Source organism: Equus caballus, chromosome 11 (genome assembly GCF_041296265.1).
Source record: "Equus caballus isolate H_3958 breed thoroughbred chromosome 11, TB-T2T, whole genome shotgun sequence".
In the NCBI taxonomy this organism is placed as follows: Eukaryota; Metazoa; Chordata; class Mammalia; order Perissodactyla; family Equidae; genus Equus; species Equus caballus.
Window position 1 is genome coordinate 10,988,134 of NC_091694.1, and position 16,040 is coordinate 11,004,173.

Consider the following 16,040-nt stretch of genomic DNA (forward strand, 5'->3'; position numbering starts at 1 on the left):
TATGCATAGTATCCCTTTGGGGGAAGCACTGGACAAAGGAGGCTGTGATAACCAGGTGCAAGAATATGAGAGGGTGTCAAGGAGGGCATGCATGGAGAGAAACACACTAGTTACTACTTCAAAATATTATCCAGCTACACCATTCAGCCACTATGGATGGCATTGTAAATTAAAATGCAATGTCATCGAATGTTCTTCAAGACATACAATAATAAAAATGTAGCATTTGGATTATAAGAGTATGAACAGTGAAGATCCATTGTTATGCTTTTAAAGTACTTTTATGAATAGAAATACACTAGTAATATATACAAGTTGATAATTATCATCTCTAGCTATTGATACTATGATTATGCCTTCTCTTTTCCTCTCTCTCTATGACTATTTTACTACCTAATTTTACAGAATGAGTATGTACCTCTTTTGCAAAAAAAACCAACCACCTTAGTGTTCATTTTCTCAAAGCTTTGGAGGATAGGAGAGTGATAGGCAGTAGCTGGAGGGATATGTAAGGTCAAAGGAGAGTTTTGTTTGGAATGGCAGAAATTTGCTGGAGTTTGTAACTGAGGGGAAGGAGCCCATTGAGAAGGAAAGGCTGAAGATATGAAGAGAAGGGGGTCGCTGTTGGGGCGATGTCTTAGAGGAAAGCAGAGAGAAAGGAATCTAGGATCGAGGGTGCAATTGGAAGGATCGCCATAATCCAGAACAAGAACTCATCTTCTTTTAAGAAAAAAGATGTGAGTGTGTCTAAATGTACAGGAGAGCATAAACAGGCTATGGAGAGAAAGGGGAGGCCATATGAGAGTTCATTTTCCTGGGCACAAGCAGTGCTGCCCCAATACTTTGCCGAATTACTCTTCACCACCCACTCTCCACTTACCCTCCAGACCTGTCTCAAGCCCACCCATTGTGTAAGGCCTCTGCAGTTTCCTGTCTTCAGTGATCAACTGACTTCTTTGGATGATTATAACACAGAACCCTCTGGGGAGCCTGTCAAAAAAAACACATTCTCAGGATCCCACACCTGGTGTGTCTAATTTCCATAGTCCAGACTAGTGCTTCCTCAACTTTGATGTGTATATGAATGGCCCAGGGAACTTATTAAAAATGCAGATTCTGATTCAGTGGGTCTAGGATGGGGTTGGAGGTCCTACGTTTCTAGCAAGTTTCCATGTAATGCGTGAGACCATCCTGAGAAGCAAGGGGCTAGAGTAGGACAAGGAATCTGTATTTTAATTTATTTTCCAAACAATTTTAATGCAACCAATTTAGCAACATTTAATTGATAGCTATTCAGGAATTACCACTCACTACTCTTCTGGCATTAGCATTTGCTCTCCTGTTTTATTGGCGGTTATTTATCTATAGATGTGCTTGGTTTGTACCTTCCACTAAGCTGCAAATCAGTGAAAAACAATGATATTTAATAGCCCATTGCATCCCTCCATCTAGCCAAGTGTCCTGCAGAGCCAACACACAAGCAATGTATATAATGAAAGAAAATGAACGACAACGCTGCTTTAACAAAAATGTATCATCGAGAAAGCAGGTCCAAAGTTGATGCTGTAATAAATGTGGAGTGAAAAGGAAGGATGATTTTAATTTTTGAGATTTCATTTGAATGTTAACGTATGTAGTTTCCATTAAGTATGACGGGATACACATTGAAATCCACTGCTCAGCCTTTCTGGTGACACTTCCCCCTGTTTCTCTGCTGTATTTATTATTCCTCTGGGCTTGGATTTGCTTTAATTACCAGGTGTCTTGTTTCTTTCTGCCCACACCTGATTTCAGATGCTGAGGGCAGATGCTCTCCTTTTCAAGTCCCCTGCACCACACGGTACCCTGTTTTGAACACCTGAAGTGTATAAAAATCTAAGGTTAACGTGGGTTTTATGTTGTCCTCTGGGACAGGAAAATATAAAACCTGAGCTCCAGCAATGGCCTATTTCCTGGTTTTATTGGTCATAAGATTTCATAGTGGGAGCAGGTGTCACAGACAGAGACACAGAATCGCCTAACTCCTAACAAGTCTCTTTCCTACATGAGGACTCGCCTCCCTTTCCATACTGAAACCATGCTAGAGCACCTGCACGGAAAACCCACTGCAGTGCTCAACCCCATTTTAAGTGTACAATTTAATGATTTTTAGTAAATGTACCTAGTTGTGCATCTGTCACTATAATCCTAATTTAGAACATTTCTATCAGCCCAATAAGATCCCTCATGCTCCTTTATAGTTAATCCTCATTTCTGCCCCAGCCCCAAGGAACCACTAATCTTTTTTCTGTCTCTATATATTTGTATTTTCTGGACACTCCATATAAGTGGAATCATACTATATGTGGTCTTTTGTGCCTGGCTTACTTTACTTAGCATAATGCTTCCAAGGTTCATCCATCTTGTAGCATGCATTAGTACTTTATCTTATTACTGCCAAGTAGTATTCCATTGTGTAGAAATATCATGTTTTATTTAGTCCTTCATTAGTTAATGGACATTTGAATGTTTCCATGTTTTGCCTATTATGAATAATGCTGCTATGAACATCCTTATATGTGTTTTTGTTTGGTCATAAGTTTTCATTTCTCTTGGGTTGATACCTAGGAGTAGAATTTCTGGGTTATGAGGTAAATTTATGTTTAACTTGTTAAGAAACTGCCCAACTGTTTTCCAAAGTGTTGAACCATCTTACATTTCCACCGGAGATGTATGAGAGTACCCATTTCTCTATATCCTCAACAATTATTATTGTCTATTTTTTTTTTTTACTATCACCCTCCTGGGATGTAAAATAGTATCTCACTGTGGCTTAAATTTGCATTTCCCCAGTGAATAATGATATTGAGAATCTTTTCATGTATCTTTTTGGTGAAATGTTTCAATTGAGTTGGTTTCTTTTTAATGTAAAATGGTCTTAATGCTGCTTTTTCTAGACTGATCTCACTAATGCAGGTGACGTCAACGTAAAACTCTCAAAGACCAAGCACTCTGTAAAGAGAAAAAGACTTAATAATATTAATAGTAGATATAGCAACAAATACATTTTTAGGAAATTCAAGCTTCATTTTACAGTGTGTAATAAAAATGCTTTGCTAACTTGAGAATTTTCCATTAGTTAACTTGAATTTCATTTGGCATAGTTCATTTTTTTTTCTTTTTCTTTACTTTCTTTGCCACCTCCCCCCAACCCCCCCGGAAAATTTGTGAGTATTGCTGTAAACCTAAACCCCATGGCAGGCTGTTATGGCATTGGGAACAGGTGGCAACGTTTTCTATAAAACAGAAAGGGCAACAGACCTGTCTAAGCGAAGCAGGTAAACACAGAGCACATGAATGGTGAGAACTGAAATGGAGTGTTAAATACAAATTAAAAATAGAAAGCATGACTACTAAACTTGTTTTGGAAAAAAAATCTTCTTAGAATATGGCTAATAAAAAGCATGCATAAGCCGAATATTATTTTTATTTCCTTTGGAACATAGCCATACACAATTATTGGGGATAATAGGTAAAACATTCATCAATAGCAAAGTAGAGTAGAAGAGATTATCTGATAATTTAGTAACAATCCCAAGTTTTCTGCAATAATGCCTTTTGTTTTGTAGTGTCTTTATGAAAATAAAAAATGACTGTTTACCTGAACCAAATAAGGAGATAATTATTCTCTTCTCCAATTCTCTTTTTATAGACGGCCACAATAGCTAAAGGGAAGCCAGTGGATGTCCACTTCTTCCTCTTTGCATTTCTTCTATTAATAGAAAGAGTATATATGGAATAATTACCATTGTTACCTATCATACAGGTTACTGCGTTGGATTGAACCAGAAGACTCCTCGTTTTTTTTGTTGCTGTTGCGTTGCTGTGGCTTTTGTTCTTTGCTTCTTGTTTGGTTTCTGATTTAATATCCATATTTTGGAGAAAAAAAAACCTTAAGATTCACTCAAGTCCTCATTTCCTTTTCACAAAATAGAATGTAGAGGAAAATGTGAACTCTTTGTGATGGAAGGAAGTTATTTTTTTCATCTTTAGGGTCATGTGTTGTTTTTGTGCAGAACTTCAAAGTGGCTCCCCCATATGGATGTTCGTAATTACTCACAATGAGTATGACGTAGAAGAAAAGACAGGAGGAAGCAGACATGTCAAATTTGCTCACAAGTGTCTCCAGTATGGAATAGTGTCTTGTAAATAGTCAGCAATCTATAAATATTTGTCGATGGATTATATGACGAAATGAGAGATAGATGAAGATAAGTTAGGTTCTTGAAAATTTTAAATAAGTTAGTTCTTGTTTTATTGGAAGGACACTGTTTAATATTAAAAATTAAATTATTAGGGCAAAAAAGAAAAATAATACATCCCAAATTTGAAACATTTAACTAGAACACATAGAAAATCTCTTCAATGTAATCAATCTCTGTGCTGTGATTCAAGGCCCCTCATGTTGTGAGACAATTGTCCATTAGACAGTAGTCTGCAAAAGTCTTGCACCTCTTCCCTCCAATCCCCAGCCTTACCTTACCTCTACACGCGCAGTGTAGCACACAGTCAATGTGGAACGCAGAGTAGAGAACATATGGAGGTCAATCAACTGGCAAGTTGCAATTTTTCTGTCTCCCAAGAATAATATTCCCTCTCCAAAATCCATCCTGGTCTGCAAAGCAAATTATTGGTATATATAGTAAAAGATAGTTATAAAAGTTTATATATTACTTTGGCCCACTGTCAAATAATAGCTAACAATGATATATACTAATCGTTTAAATAATTCAGTGCTTACAATACACCCAATATTCTGCTAAATTAGATTTCTAAAGCTCTGATTATCTAGTAAGCTACTATTATGCATCTGATATCCCTTCATAGAGGATCAATATGTAATTGCACTAAGAGTGGGAAGAAGAATTAATTAGTGGGAATTAGAATTAATTCTAACTCTGAAAGAAAATAATTTTTTAAAATGTCAATTTGGCTTTGAATTCATATCAAGATGTTTCTTTTGTACTTGGCAAGGCTCCCTAATTATTTAATTAGGCCAATGTCAAGAACAAATTGACAGTATGTCATGTATGAACAGCATTACAATGATGGTTATTATTAACAATACTTTACACTTGTGAGCTTTCCAATGTACAATGTACTTTCCTATACATTATCTCATGTAATAATATACACCTCATAGCATAATGATGAGAATTATTATACCCATTTACAGATTAGAAAATGGAGACTTGGCTAACTAGCCAAGGAAATATCACTAGTAAGCAAGGAAGCAAAGGCTTAAACCTTGCTTTATTTGATTCTAAATGCTACACACTTTTGAGATATATCTTTTGGTTCACAGGAGAGTTCTTAAGAAGTCTTTAGATTAATAAATCGATATTAATTAGTCATGTTATGGAAAACATTTACATGAAACAAATAATTGCATCTCTAAGAGGTGCAAATGAAGAAACATTTCTTACAGATGTTTCTCCCCGTTAAAATTCCTTAGCTGTTAACAGAATATTTTGAGACCGAAATCTAAGAGAGGAAGAGAGAGTGAGATTTAATATTTTCATGTCCCAAGACCCAACGTGCCTTACTCCAATTCCTTTTTTTATATCAGCATAGTTTTTCCTCTAATAATATGTAAATGAAAAGTGATTAGTGGACACACAGGAAACAGCGATTAATCGTTTTACCTTGAACCTCAGACATGGTATAAATGCCTTGAAATTCCATGGTTTGGCTTATTTATTTTTGTCTTATTGAAGGCAGATTTCTCAATTCCATTCATGGCCACATTACTTCCAGCTATCAATAGGAACCACATGAATGGAGAGACCACAGGATAAGTTAACTTTCTTGGGTGGATGCTTTCTTCTCCAGTACCTAGAAGATCCAACTCTCACAAATCACTTTAGATTTTCCCCTGTGGCAGTCAACAAAGAAAGTGAGGATCCCATAGCAAAGACTGGAAATGACTAGCAGATAGTCCTGCTGGCTTTATTACATGAGTTTGAGTTCAACCTTTCAGACAGCTTGGAATATAAGGTAAAGTCCACCACACAGTTTTCAGATAAGAGGAAGGAGGGTACACTTCATCCTTGAGTCAGGGAGCATCTAGCTGGCAATGTGGCAGAGTAGAATGGGCACAGAATTTTTGGCCAAACAGCCCTAAATTGGAATCAGCTCTCCCACTTACTGTGTGACAAGTTAATTAACCTGAGCTCAATCTCAGAAGATAGCTGTAAAGATCAAATGGCAATATTCTTTGTGCAGTGGCTGGCACATTATCAATGAATGTTGGGTCTTTTTCCTTTCTCTGTAAAAAGAAGGTGTAAAAGAGACCTCAAGCATGGTGCCTTTGAAAAAGGAAGGGAAAGGAGAAAAAGAAAGGAGATAGAAGTAGTTGCTACAACATAGAAGTTGGTGACTCAGAGATCTCACGCTTGCATACAGAGTATAAACATTTAGAATAAAATCCAGAGATCTAATCAAGGCCAACAGAAGCACATGATCTGGTCCTTGGTAACTTTCTTACCTCATCTTCTACCACTCACTCTCACTGTCTGAGCCCCTTCCCTTCTCTTCAAAGATGATATTCCTTAGGACAGCAAATTCAAAGACTTCTCTGTGTGGAAAATCCTACTCTCACTTACCCACATGGCCTCTGTCTCACCAAATCTACATCTGACTTCTGATCACATAATATCTCTTCAAAACAATTACCTTGTCACCCATTTCACGTTAAAATCCCTGACCTCACTGGCAGTGTCTTATTCCTCTCCCTGATTCAGGTTTTTCAATGCTTTCATAATGATCTGATATTATATATTTATATTATAACATTTTAGTATTATATATGTATTTGTTCATCTTATTATCCATCTTCTTCTCCATCCTCTCAACATTATCCTAATATCCCGGGACTGAAAAACAACACTGTTTTGTTCAATTTTATATCTCTAGACCCTAGAACAACATTTTTCACAGAGTAAACACCCAATACATACTTGCTGAATGAATGAACAAATACCCACATCTTCATTTCAAACTCCACACTAGGAAAAGTGTGCATTTCATCACGTGTGCATTTCATCACTATAATGACATATCAGTGAATTTCATACAGGTAGTGCATATTGAAATTCTTACTTGAAAGTGATTTCATGAAGTCATATAAATTTAAGGGAATCCAGTGCCTTTTAATTGGTTGTGGAATCCTGGCACAAAACTGACATTGTGTTTCCATGTTGAAGGCCTTCCTGTGTGGTCACCAGCTTCTATGTTATCAGCTCACAAGAGTCTACACCTTTTTCCTTTGAGTCACTTCCTATGAGCTGCAAACTTGATTACGGTAATTAAAGAAAATGTCTTCCTATGTGAAATAAGGTGTGAAAAAATAATCAAAAAAAGTAAAATGGTGAGAACATTTCTCCAAGCAAAAACAATTTCCCCTTTGAAAAAGCTCGCCTAGTATGATCTCTTTGGAGGCATCTATTTTCAGTCTATTACTTCTCCATGATGAAGAACCCAAACTCATCTCAGGGAACTAAAATACCAGGATAAATCATAATGACCACAATTTCTAGCCCTTGATAATCAAATTCATAAGATCTAATGTCAGTAAAGTAAATTTAGAACAGCAACTTCTAGGTGGCTAGTAATGCTCTTTGGGAAGAAGACTGTTCTCCTCCCTCTGCATTGCGTTATATTGGCAGCGTAACGTGTGAATAAATCTCCCAAGTTTCTTAATCTATTTCTTGGTGGAACTTAGCTTATAAGATCCTGAGGACCCTACATTCAGAAACTTATGTAATTTCCAAACGGTTCTTTATCCTCAGAATCATGCTCATTCAACACACATTCTGAGGTTTTTTTATCTGTATGGCACTCCATGTTGTTAAATTTTAATTATAGTGTTATATATGATTTTTGAAAGCCTGCTGCATACAAAGCACTACATCAACTACAACTGGAGAAACAAAGATGATCAGGGCATGGTCTCCTTCTGCAAAGCATACCCAACATATGTGGTCTGGACCATCAGAGAATCTGTCATCTAGAAAGAACAAGTGGGTGACAATAGTCAGTGAATGCCCCAGATAGAAGGCTAGAAAAATCAGGAAAAGAGAAAGAGATGTCACTATAGACTGTGATGGTAAGTGGTTTATCTTGGTTATCATTACAATTGTAGGTGGAGGGAAAGAAATTCCTTTTACCTTTTGACCCTATTAGGCTCACATTAGCATAAATCGTCAATGATTCTAGCTACTGTCTCCAGCAATTTTTCATATCTGACCACATCTTGCTTTGGGCACACAAATAAATGTTGTTACTTAACAGTAGACACATGTGTGATTAATTTATCTTATAAGACTTTGTATGGGAGGATTTAGTGGTCCATATGTTCTCTACTTTTGTGGCCCATTAATAACAAAATTGCCTATAAATGAGATGAATTGCTTGACTGTGAAGAGAGCCAATCTTTGTACTTAGTTACATTGACATTTTGCTCTCCTCAAAGGCATGAAACTTGAAAGTACCTCAAGAGGTAGTGACACTGAAAAGCATGTCTCCATCCCTGTTGGCTTGGAAAAAATAATAGAGGAACATGGATTTCATTTGGTATCTTGGTGAAAGACAGGGAATATAAAATCTGATTTCCTAGCATCTAATTACCCTTTTAATAGGGGAGAAAATCCTTGGATAGGTAGGGCAAGCATATGGTTTTTCCTCTGTCTTAGTCCATTCAGGCTGCTATCCACAAAATATCATAGAGTGGGTGGCTTAAACAACATTTATTTCTCACAGTTCTAGAGGCTAGAAGTCCAAGATCAAGGTGCTGGTACAACTGGTGTCTGTTGAGAACCCACTTCCCAGTTCATTGAGGGCTGTCTTCTAACTGTGTCCTTACATGGCAGAAGAAAAGAGAAGAGCTCTCTAAGATCTTTTTCAATGGTACTAATCCCATTCATGAGGGCTCCACCCTCATGACCTAATCACCTCCCAAAGACCCCACCTCCTAATACTAACACATTGAGGGTTAGAATTTATATGTATGAATTTTGGGGAGACACAAACATTTATTCTATAACGTCATCCAAACCTGGCTACACTTTAGAATGAGAGGAGCACTATTAATCATTATATCTGAATAACAGGCTTAAATCTTGATTATTCTGGCAAACCAGGACTGTGGTCACCCAAAGACAGGCAGGAGATGGAATTCCACTTTCTACAATGAAGCAAATGGAGCATCAAATATGTCCTGTTCTTTGCCTCTTGGAAGCTAAACTCTAGAAATATTACTTAGCTCAGTCAGTCAAATGCTGTGACCTACATTTGACCTGTGAGTGAAAAAAAAGGAGGAATGGGTAGAAAGTCAGAAAATTTTCAATGTAATATGGGGAATCCAGTGGCATAGCAGTGAATGCCAGAGGCAGCACAGTCCGCAGAGCAGCAGCCAGTGTCCAGTGATATCCCGAAATCCATTGGAGAGATTTTGGAGGCACATTTTCTTCCTTCTTTTCTGCCTGAGCCTGGTTCTCTGGCTTGAATCTGAGAGCTGTTACAGATCCCATAAACTGCTATTTTTCTGCTTAAGTTACCCAGAGTTGGTGTGTTGGTTTCCATTTCAAACAAGAACTTGGACTAGAACTAGTATATCAGATTCCTTAGATGATGACGATAATGATGATGATGATGATGATTTTACTTGATGACGGTGGTGATGATGATTTTACCTTGAGTGCCTCAGTTATTAACTAGGGATCTCATTGACAACATAATAGCATTCTCTTTTTCAAAAAAGAATTTCAAAATACATCTTTTGATTTTTAAATACTTTTCTAAAAAATAGCCAAGAATTCTGTAATCCAAATCTTTTTTCTTTCTAGTCTCATGAAAAATCAATAAGGGCATTCACATAAGTTCTATGAAAGAAAGAGCCTGAGATATTTTAAGAAGTCATACACTTCTCAGTTGAAAGAACACATTCAAGGCTTTTGAGGTCCTTGTCAAATTATTTACCTTCATTTTTAGACGTTGCAGCTGAAGTATTGAAATAAACAAATATTCATTTAGAAGATTACAGATGGTGAATATTAATTGCTGTGTGTACCAAATTGTGATGGAGCTTTGTAATTATAGTTAATGGATTTCATAATTGCTAGAGGCATAAGGAAGGGGATAAATATAAAAGATGCTAGAAAACCGAGGAAGATAAATATTTATTGGGATGGAGATGTATAAAGCATTTATTAAAGTTTTCTAATTTAGGAGAACATGAAAGAAAAGCACATGGTACCTATATACGAATTACAGATACTGTGATAATAAAGCAAAAGTGACAACCTTATACCAAAAGACAATTGCCAGAATGCCTCAGTTGAACCAGTAATCAGAACTTACTTCTATCAATTTGGTTTAGCAGTAAATAAATTATTGGGAATCACCTGATACTACTGCAACAAACATGAGGGAAGCTCTAGCAGTATGAGCAGGCTCTGTTTTTGAGGAGGATAACACTAAAGACCCTGGACTTGGATTTGAACCACCTTAAGATACCTCTTGCTTATTCAGATGACAGCTTAGGACCCAAATCAACCATTTGGCTTCTGCCTTGCAAATACCTACTGAAGACTAGGAATGAAGCAGCTGCCAAACCATGGTCCAAGATAAATGACCAAACATTCCTCCCATCACATATCAAGTCCAGCTCAAGGGAGAAAGCTGAACTATAAGACAATACTGTCCTGAGATCAAGGGTGAAAAACTAGAATGTAGTGAGCATTTGGAACCACTTGTGCTTTCCCAATCCACCAAAGCTACATAAATAGGAATTCTTTTTCTTCTTCTTTTTTTTTAAGAGACTGATGTTAAGAGTGCTGAATTTGACCCATAAGGGTCAGTTAAGAAGTGGAGAAAATTATTTCCTCGCCACTTATTCCTCTAGTTAACTTAAACTTCATTTGAAATAAAAAATCATTGGTCACTACCTTATCACATACATTTCTGGACATAATTAATAGCCATAAGACTTAAATAGTTCACTTCTCTTATATCTTTCCAATGAATAAGAGATACTGTGATATAGTATCTCTGTGATATGGTATACTGTGATATGGTGTGGTAGGAAGAAAACTGGATTAGAATATAAAGTCTTGCATTCCTGTCCCTGCTCTGCCCCACGCTAGTCAGGCAGCCTCTGTCAGCTGTAGTGTCCACATTTATAAAATGAGGGGTTCATTTGTTTTACAATGACTCCTAATACCCTGCTTTCCTTTGTTTTCCTTATTGAAGATATCAAAAACTCTTCCCATATCTTTATTTTTATTTGCATGTTGCCACTAGACTACAACCCCCTTGAAGTTAGAAATTATGTCTATTTTCTTCATCCCAGATATTCAGTAACTCTCATCTAGTATATAGGAAGCACTCAAATTTTATTAAATGAATGAATGGATTAAAGAATGAAGGAGTATTTTCTAAAAAGAAATATATATTCTTTTCTTTATCTTTAAAAGATACTTTATTGATTTTTTCCCCTCTTATTGGGTCCTTCCAGAAGGTGATTTTAAGATATGGATTAGAGTTCAAGTAGTTTATTTGGAATGTGATCCCAGGAAACACAGAGAGTGCCAAAGTGAGATAGGGAGGACAAGAAGCTAACTGAGTGTTATCACTGTGGGAAACTGGTTGATCCAAATGGGAAAGTATAGAAAACAGTATGGGGCATGCACCTAGAGTCACCCATCTGAGGAGCAAGGGAGCTGGGGTATTTGTACAGTAACGCTTACCTGTCCTTGGTCAAGGGATGAATAGCCTGGATGACCAAAGAAAGCCCTTTTAGGTAAAGAGATAAAGGTACTGGTTGTTGAAAGATAGAACAGCATGCACTGATATGGTAAAGGCCAAGTGGTTTACATCAACAGTGCCTTCTGGGTCTCAAAACATTGTTATCTCTCTTATGCTTTCCCATGGAGCCCTGTTATAGCAGTTATTTCCCTATAATACAATTGCTCATTTACATATCTTTATTCTTCACTGGCCTATAATCTCCTTGAAGGCAGAGAACATCACTTCTTCAAAACTGTGTCCTCAATATCTAGCTTAGCATGGCTCACTTCTGTTTGGTGGATAAATGATGAATCTACAATAAGAGCATATTACACCAAGTTTGTACAAGAATCAAATTAGATAATGTAGATGAGATTGTATTGAGAAGTGTAAAATCCCAGCTATATCTAAGATAAGAATTACATGGAGAAGACTGAATACCATCCCCAAGCTAACCATGCAAGATAGGATACTTCCATCCTTGAACACCCACACATCTTATTTAGTTGGCATAGACCAAGATGTAACCAAGCATGCTTGAGAAAAGATCGAGTCCAGCAGTGAAGGGTCAATGGGGAGCCTCTGCCTGGTGAGGCCTTACTGGTTGAGAAGTATGTGAAAAACTGGGACCAGTAAAACCACATCTTCTAGATAGCACTTGAGGGTAAACTGGGCTAGAGTTGACCTGGGAAGAGAGAAAAGAACATTTTTATGTAGAGATTCTTCTCTTAAACACCAACTCCTTCAATTTTAAAGTAGTGAGAATAAAGTAAAACACAATGCTAAGGGAATTTGTGGCTCTGATGCTGTTTTGATCCTTAACAAGCTTATTTATGAAACCAAAGGCCAAAGAACAAGGCGAGTGTTTTTCTCAGTGATATGAAAAGATCATTTCCCAGTTTTCTTTGACCACCAAGAATTGAATTCTTTCCATTTCCCACACCAGATTTAAGAAACCTCTCAATTTCTCATACCACTCCAAACAAGCTAGAAGCTGGTTACAAATGGTTCAGGAGCTGAGAACATTCTGACAGATAGTAAGATTTATAAGTAACAGTGTGTTTTACTAAGAGAGAATGGGCTTTGGGAAATCAGGACTGGAATTTTACATAATTTGTGTAGAATCCATGAAGACTGGCTCTCTGAGACCAAGAACCAGGATCAGCTGGTTCTCAGTACGCCTGAGACAACACTGTAGAAATACTAAGTCATGGATGGCCTTCTCATGAATATGCCTGAGCTTCCAGTGTTACAGATCCCAGAGCCACTTCACCCTTCCTTGACATGCAGCATTAATCAAGGCCATCCATCTTGGTCCAACCTAGCTAGTTTCACTACCAGGGAATTTCAGAGAAGAGATAAGTCCTTAATCCCTTTGACTCTAGGATACCTCTGTGTTTCTCACGTAAATTTTCTACATAGCCCTACCCAACCAGCAGAATTTTATTACTCCTATGGTTATGAAAAGGTCATATCTCCAGAGAACTTGGATCCTAATTTAATCAAAATTCAATTGTTTCTTCTCACCAAGAACAGTAGATTGATACCTGTGTGTATCTTAAGCAACTTTCTAGGGAATCTCTCAGATCAATAGGTATCATCCCTAAGGATGGAAACCTGTATAAATTCCAAAAATGATGGTTACCTCACATAAAAATTCCAATCTTCACTCAGTACATCGCCATACATGCTACACTATTTAAATCTTCATGATAATATATCTCATAATTATTATCAACTTCAATTAACGAGAAGTTTGGGGGGAGTAGGGAGGCAGGTACTTAAGTTTGACAAGATACATAATTGTCCAAGATTATACAGCCTATAAACGCAGAAGATAGAATTCAGATATAGGTATGAGCTAAGGCCACAGTCTTTCTACTAGAACATACTGCTCAATCGATTTTTTTCCTTGGAAGCTTTAAAATAAAGAAGGTTTTAATTTCTCTAAGAGGGTTTAGATGCATATAACCTTGCTCAGGGTGAGGGGATGGATCAGAGAGGCCTTAACCATTCTCTTACTACTGTAATTTCATTACTCAGCTAGGCTGATTAAAAAATGGGAAGTTCTATAAACTCGCATCCTGGGTATTTCCAAGCAAGTCACGCAATTTCATTTGTAATGTACAGGTTTTAGCAGTCCTTGCAATTTTTTTCCTATGGAAAATGCCACATAATGAAGCCTTAACTTGATAAAGGGGAACCTACTGAAAGCAAGAACCATTTAAAATGACATGACATTAACAGAATTGTAAACAGACCTATCGGTATGATAACTTTAGTTTAAAGAATGACAAGATATGAATGGAGCAAACCCTATTTTTGTATCAGTGATAGTACACCATACGAGAATGAACCTCATTCTGCTTCCAATCTCTTGTATCTGTCCCGCAAAGGGAGAGGTTGTTTTGTGTGACTCGTTTAGCTTTGGAATTAGTACAGTTTTTGGTTTCTTTTGTTTTTTGAGAAAAGGAAATATATCCGTATTTCTCCCTATGTTATTGTTCTTATTTTCCCCAACTCTAGATAGACAAAGCATACATTATAGAAAAGACAATTGGAACCACCAACATGCCCTAGATAAGAAATGATAATGTCTCTTCGAGATCAAAGCAATTGCACAAGACTGAAAATTAGACTTAGCTAACATATTAGGAAACCCCAATCCAAAATTACTGTTTATCTTATTCTAAAACAAGTCCTATTTGTTATTTTTGTAGTGAATAGAAATAAAAAGTAGCCGTTTTGAACATATAGCTTCTCTCTGACAGATTTCTTATCTCACTAGGCTAAGGGTATTACAAGAGTGGTGTATTGTGAGAAATCAGCATGACTGCCCACTGATGTTCAGCAACCTGGGAAAGAAGCACATACTTAACTTAGAAAATAAAGTTTGCCTGGACTCTGCCGAGACCTGCCAGCTCTCTTCCATCACAGATTGTGACAGGGCACTGGAGGCCTGTACTGATGCATGGGACAGTAGAGTTGTTTGAATATCCAACATTGCCTTTGTCATTCTGTGTGCAACATTTGTGCATCTCTCACTCCTTCTCCAGTGTTCTAAAATTGCATATTTCGAGCTGCATTATGAAATCAGATTTGCTACAGATATACCTTCCCAATTATGCAAAAAAACTAATGTTGCAGATAACCCAGGAGATCCCAAGTTTTAAATTGCTGTCTTATATGGACTCTCAATGTTTCTTTATAAATTTATAAGATGTACTTTATAGATGTAAACTTAAAAAGATGATTTTTTTCTCCTATAAAATAGAAAATCATTCAAACAAAAAAGAGTACCTCTATCATTTTCTGTAGCTATACCTCTATCTGCTTACAAATTGAAAATATGATTGAAAGACACAGCTCTAGAAAGGGCATGTTAAGGACTAACTGTTGTCTGAAGGCAATGAAACAGGAAGACCAAGCTGGAAATCCCTGAGTGTTTTTAAATCTGTTCAGTTTGGGGTCAAGTGGATGCTAAAGACCCTGCTTTCAGAGAAGTGGTTATTTCTGCCAAGAATTACACTTCTTGTCTGGCTCACTGCTATCTTTCTCGGAACATTTATGGCAGATGATTATTTTCTGAGGGATTCCAAAACGTTTATGCTTTTAGTGCAGCGTGTAAAGTTCTATAACTACTGCAGGTGATAAAAGGATAATGCAGTTTCTATCGGATAAATTCACCACCTGTGTGGCCACGCATTTTATATAGCATTACTGCATTTTATATAGTATTGCCCTGAAGGCGTACATCAAAAGCTTATCGTTCAAAATTTATATTTTTTAAAAAACTTTAAAATGACCCCTAACTGTCTATTGTTTTAGGACTTGAACCAGCTTGAACAGTTATAAAATAGATTGATCCAGATTGCTTCCTGAATCTTTACATTGAACAATAATTTTTTTAAAGTCTCAGAAGTCATCCAGTCCAAGTTCTTTATTCTACATGTGAGGAAACCAAGACCATGTAGGTCAACTGCCTTGCTCAAGGTCAAAGAGTGAAGCTAAACAGTGGTCACATTACCTCTTATTCACACGGCTCCTGTCAAAATTCAAATGTGATGTGAGATGGGAATAAATGGGAAGAAGAAAGCTCATGCCTTTCTGATGCACAGGCATACCGTTTTTCTCATGTTGGCCATTCTGTACAATTTAGCAACATAAAATCAGTTGTTGTTAGCTTCATACTAATCCTTCAATTTCCTTGAATC